Source organism: Myotis davidii, unplaced genomic scaffold, assembly GCF_000327345.1.
Source record: "Myotis davidii unplaced genomic scaffold, ASM32734v1 scaffold11, whole genome shotgun sequence".
Taxonomy (NCBI): domain Eukaryota; kingdom Metazoa; phylum Chordata; class Mammalia; order Chiroptera; family Vespertilionidae; genus Myotis; species Myotis davidii.
Window position 1 is genome coordinate 1,704,622 of NW_006285791.1, and position 6,097 is coordinate 1,710,718.

The 6,097-nt window shown below is 46.5% G+C and overlaps 1 protein-coding gene across 1 annotated transcript in view; it reads right to left on the bottom strand.

The window, feature by feature from the left end:
- Window positions 1–5,525, bottom strand: part of RNF152 (ring finger protein 152) — a 74,196-nt gene extending 68,671 nt beyond the window's left edge. Inside the window, exon 1 of the mRNA XM_006756791.2 lies at window positions 5,337–5,525. The gene's annotated coding sequence lies outside the window, so the exon portion shown is untranslated. The remainder of the gene's footprint in view (window positions 1–5,336) is intronic.
- Window positions 5,526–6,097: the final 572 nt, after the last annotated feature.

Here is a 6,097-nt window from a genome sequence, read left to right on the forward strand (position 1 = left end):
AGGGGGGTAAGGGCATGGGCGGGGGGGGGGTAGGGGAGGCTAGGGGAAGGTCAGTTGGGGGAAAAAAAGGGAGAAATATGTACTACTATATGTAATACCCTTTGTAATAAAAAAATAAATTAATTAATTAAAAAAAAAAAAGAGCGGAATCCACCTTTAAAGATGGGGTATAGGGAGAGGACTCCGTAGGCCACAGAATGTTCCAAAATTAAGAAAGAGGCTATGCAATGTGTTTTTGAGAAACAGTGGGTTAACCATCCAAGCTAATGGGGTGGTTTAAAATCAGGCAGAGCAAGTCAAGGTTGAAATAGCTTTTCAGATAAGAATATGAGCTTCTCCCCCCTCCCACAACCAACAAACAACAACAAAAACCATAAGCCACTGAAGGTTATTACACAAGGGAACAAACAATTAGAACAGCACACCATTGTAAGGGTTTTTGTAATATGAATTGGTAGTGGGAAGCCAGGAGGTGAGGGTACCCAGGGTAATAGCCCAGAGAGAAACAAGATTCTCGGTCAGGATGGGGCAGTGGGGGTGGAAATTAAGGGAAAGGTGGGGACTGTCACCAGGGAGGGACAGTTAACCCATTCACAAACAGAATAGCAATATAATAACAATGCTCCCTACTTCCACAGTGTCTATCTGTCAAAGCTTTTACCAAAATCCCCACAATTCATACAGAAGTCCAGTGAAGAGTGTATCCAGAGTGATCATTTGAATTTATAAATGAGAACTAAGTCAGAAAAGTCACATTTCCTGGTAGGTAGGAGTAAGATGGGAGGAGCAGAAAGTAGTGAAGAGCAGAAAGAGAAAAGAGCACAGAATAGGGCATCTGTGATTCCACTTTATTCTGACGACTTTGCCCGGACTTTGTCCCAAGGTGCCACATCTGCATTTGCCCCACATCTGGCCTAGTCATTTTGAACCCTTTTTTGTATGAAGGTCTGACATCCCAGGAAGTCCCTGTGAAGTTAGAATAACTTTACTCATGCAGGAATGAGTTTAATCTATGCAGGAATAACTTTTATCACTTGCAATGAGTTTAATCTATGCAGGAATTAACAAATCAATTGGTGAATAAGGAGTCTTTCCCCACTCATCCCCTCCACTCCCAGCACAGCACAAGCAGCCTCCTCCCATCCCCCCTCCACCACCCCCAATCCTGCCCCCCAGATCCACAAGGAATGTCCTCTCAGCCTCAAGCAGCCATACAGGGTCAGGCCAGGAAATCCCAGGCTGAAGAGCACTCAGAGAAAATGCAAGTTGCATATACACAACTGGAGGCCTTCCTCTTTAAATCTGACAATGACCAAGTCAAGCAGAAGTAGAAAATCCTTTAAAACAAGTGCTTATTTTATCCAAATTGTGACTCCTATCATTGAGGCCGACCCCTGGAATAAATACCCAGTGCAGCTCCAGAAGCCAAGAGGGAAGGAGCAGGAAAACCGATGCCTTCCTCCCTTCAGGCTCTGTGACCTTGCCCCAGGCAGCGCCAGGAACCATATTCACTCCACAAGTGTCTACCTGGCTGGCTTCTTTAGGAAATTAAAGTGGTGGGAAGTCAGAGGCCAAACAAAATACAGAAATGTGTTTTGGAGCTTCCCAAATACATTCCAAGTTTAGTCCCTCCGGGCTTAATTTTCCCTCTCAGTCTGTCCTCGCTCTCTGCCCAACCCTGCACTGGTTCTTGGAGGTCAAGGCTATATCTGGTTCCCCTACTTGGTTTCTTGGCTGCTTATCCCCCACTTCAGACGCTTTTTGGGTGCAACCTTTAGTTACTCAAGGGACACTGGGCCAGGGGGCAGCCCCTGTGTTCTCAGGCCAACACTCATGTCCTCTAGTCACTGTGACTTGAGGGCTCACGGTCAGCTCACTGTCACTCATCTGTGGAGAACTGTCTTTACCAGATGACTTCAACGATTGATTGAGTCAGAAGCAATACTATTCTGTTCAATTCCATGCTTTTGCTAAAAGTACTCATCAAATCCTAAAAATTCTAATCCATGCATGTATTTATCACAACATGAACCAAGATATTTCAGTGACCCGCACTTCTCACAGCCAAATCTCTCTACAAGCCACCAACTGCTTGATCCAAGCTCTTTGCAATGCCTGTTTCATCCAACTGTTTGTAGGGAGTGCAGCAAGGAAGGCCTTAAAACTTACCATCATAGTCACCCTGGGTTGCTGATGGAAATACGCACGCACTAGAACTCTTGAGTGTCCTATTGGTCCTGTGACCAAAAAAGCTCTCATCCAAATTGCTCTTTCTAAACAAGAGTATGACAAGGCTACCCTACACTCACCCTTGCCTGTTCTAGGTCCCATCTGTTGCCCTAGTCTTTGTTGGATGAGGCCACCCCGTGGTTGATGCTCGGCCCTTTGCCACTTTTTCTACCCTGAGCTGTTCCAAACAAACTCAGGAAGTCTTAGACAAGTGGCAGATGGTAAGGGAGGGAAAGTCTGTAGGTAACACCTCTTGGTTACATAATGCTAAGCACCGAACCTCCTAGAATCAACCAGCCTTGGAAATATCTCCTGGCCTCGCACTTCAGAATAAATAACTATGCAGAAAGAGAGAAAATTATAATTTTTTCACTTGATGACCAGTGTACAGTCATATTAGATTGGGGCAGAACTAGATTAAGATGCATATCACTCATTCATTCATTCATTCATTCATTCGATTCTTGTGTAATGCCCAGTACCTACAAAGCACTAAGCTGGGCCCAGTAGGGATACACTTTATAAACGTGTCTAGGCGACATCACTTGTGGAAGTTATTAGTGCTGCTCCCTACATCCCATTCTCCCTTTTCAGTACAAGAAATATTGAATTGTGGCTAAATGGGGTCACAGCACTAGTCCTGGCAGAGGCAATGTAAGTCACTTCTGAGTCAGATCATGTCATGAAAACAAGATCCTCTAGCTTTCCAGTGCTGCGGGGATCTTGCAAGCACACCCGAGATCACACCTCCATTGATTTGGGTCCCTGAGTGACTACAATGAGCAGGACCTACCTGCTGACCACACTGGACACACACCATAGGAAAGAAACCAGACTCAGTACTCAGCCACTGACATTTGGAGGTTATTTGTTACTGCAGAATAACCTAACCTATCTTGCTGATACATTACCATTTTAAAAAGAGAGGAACCTGCAAAGCCCCCCTCCCCCTCTTTCTGTTTTCTAAATCAGATCATTCAGAAAAGCAGGCCTTGTTTCAAAATTCAAGTGCAGCAGGGACTGAATAAAACCTTGAAATGCGGAGGGTGCCGACAGGATGGACACATTCAAACCCTGAAAGAGTAAGGAATGAAAACAGAATGACTTTTCAACAGCAGTGAAATCTAACCATTTGTGAGATTCAGTTGAAGAGTTTAAAGGTCACCTTCTAACAACAGGCCCAGTCACTTACAAAGTAGTGAGCACCCCAATGAAAGAGGCATTCAAGTAAAGGCTGAATGGTCAAATGCCCCCTCCTCAGCAGTCCCCCTCCTCTTACTCTTTCTCACTAGCTACCATTGAACTTAACAAGAATCAGGTCATCATTTCTCTATTACCCTGTAAGCTCCCTGAAGGTGGCTCATTTTTATGTCACCACACCACACCCCCACTCCTTGGCCCTTATCACCAGGCCCTTTATCTATTAGGTGCTTGATAAACATCTGCTGAGTGAATTAAATGAATGCTGAAGAAAGAGCTCTGGAGGCAAAGGTTCGTCTAATAACCTCTAGGGCTGCCCCTACCTAAAGCTAAACACACTACTGCAGACATCTGGGGGCGGGGCAGCCTCCACCTAAAAAAGTAAAAATAAAATAAAAATTGAACAGCAATATGACACTTTATTATGATTTATTACTGCACACAAATTAAAGCCACAGTGAAACCTAACACTGTACAATGTTCATCTTTGTTCCTGGATGTGCATTTACATGTGCAGGTAGCTATTTTCTCATACGGAATTGTGTGTGTGAGGTATTTATTTTTTCTATTTAAAAAACAACAACACACCACACCCTTTGTTTCTATTGCAATGTTACATTCCCTATTACCACCATCACGTGGTTTTTCTTCTTGCAGGAACACAGCACACACCCTGCATTATTGCTGACATAAAGACTGTCAAAATACCTCTATCCTAACAGCATTACAAATCTGATCTTTCTAACGCCTTGGCCTTTGTTTCAGCTGGGACTGGGTAACTCACCTACTTCTCCCCGTGATTCCTGCATGCTTACAGTAGAAGGATAAATGCCAGTGTCACTATATTTTTTTAAAGTCACCTTTCAAGACAAAACTACCCTGGAGGTGAAGGACAAATCTTTCAAGTTATTTTATTTTTTTAAGGGTTTGGAGGGTGGGGGGAGGAATAGTGAAGAGAGAATCTGCCACAGATACTGTGTTGCTGCCACTGCTGCAGAGCAAGAACACCAGTAACCAGTAGCCTTTGATCCTTCCTACAAGACAAACCCCGAGTCCATGTCCATAACCATTCTTATCCCCTGCTACTTGTGCAGGTTGCCGGGACTCTGCCCTCTAGGAGAAAATGCCAATGCCAAGGTGTCCTGTGTCTGAAGGTTATGTTTTCATTGAGCTTTTTCAAGATAACCCCAGATCTGGTTAGGTTGCCGTCAAAACAGGACTATCCTTGGAAAGAAAAGAGCAGGCCAGAGTTTTTGGAAAAGAACCAACAACCTAAAGATAAAATGCAGACTGAGAGCCTAATGGTTCACAGCTTTATAAATGGAAACTTAACTGAAGCTCTGTTTTCTGTTCTTTCTGCTCCCCCAACAGCCTTCCCTTCCACCGCCCAGTAACTTACAGCTGGCAGGGTGATGTTGCAAACACTGTTACAAGGAAGGGATGGAGGAGAAACATCATTTCCTAAGAAAGTCACTACATTTGACTGGTGCTCTCACTGAGCACCAGGCCAACCTGTAATCAGCCTTAGGATGATACCTTCTCAACAAACGCTATGTCCCAGTGAAGCCAAAATATATGACTACAGATAAGAAAGCCAGCATATATCCAAACCCCACATTCAGATACAACTATGTATTGATTATATCAAAATTCTCATGCAAAGAAACCAGGTGTAATTTACACAGCCCCAAACGCACCCTGCCTGCCCTCAATGACTTCTTCAAAAGGAAGGTTTGAAGTCACTGGTGATTTCTTTCCAGCAGCCCCCACTCATCCTCCTCACGGGGAGGAATGGAATGGTGTGATGCAGAAACCACCCCAGCGGCCCCGTGCAAACCACTGTTGGCCCAAATGACCCGGGGACACCCAGGCGGCTACCCAGATTAGTGGGGGGAGAGGGGGGTTACCTGAATCTGTCACCGAGTCTCTTTCACCCCCTTCTGTCTGATGACATCAAGTGGAAATGGTACGCGTTTGGGAGGCAAGAGGCTGACAAGCAGGAAGCACAATTGAGTCTGAGCTTTGTTCAGCCTGCGGTGAAATACATGCAGTAGGGGTTAGATACGCGCAGCAGAGAAAGAAATCCAAGCTTCCTCCGGGCCAGCGGCGGAGGGGTGCACTGAGGCGGTGGGGGACGGCGGCGGAGGTGTGGAGGGCTGGCGGGCGGCGAGGGGGCGGAACGCTTCTAATTGTCTCTACAGGATAAATAACCAACTCTGGTGGTAGGGCTTCTGCTAGCAACTGTAATCCCTCAAGAACGAAATACGAAAAAGCGGAGGATAACATCTTGGGGCGAATACACACTAGCAAAATCTACTAGGTACAGCCGGTTACATGGGAATGCGGGGCGCCCAGTCACCCGCCCAGACAGACACGCCAGCGCTGCATTCGCGAGCATCCTCCTTTCCTTCTCGCCGTCTGCCACCTCATCAAGTCCCTCACTGTGGCCGATTTCTCTACTCTTCCCAAAAGCATGCCACGCTCCCCCGACCCACCCCCGCCCTCGGGGGGCGCCGCTTCTCAGGCGGAGTCCCACGAGTCCAGCCTGCTTTGTCCTGTCGCTGCCCTTCCAGGAGCAAGCATGGGTCGGCACAAAAGACCCCCCACATCTGGCCCGCCACGGCGCCCCCTCCTCCCGGGAGGGGCCGTGGGGCCGCAGGGGGCGCGC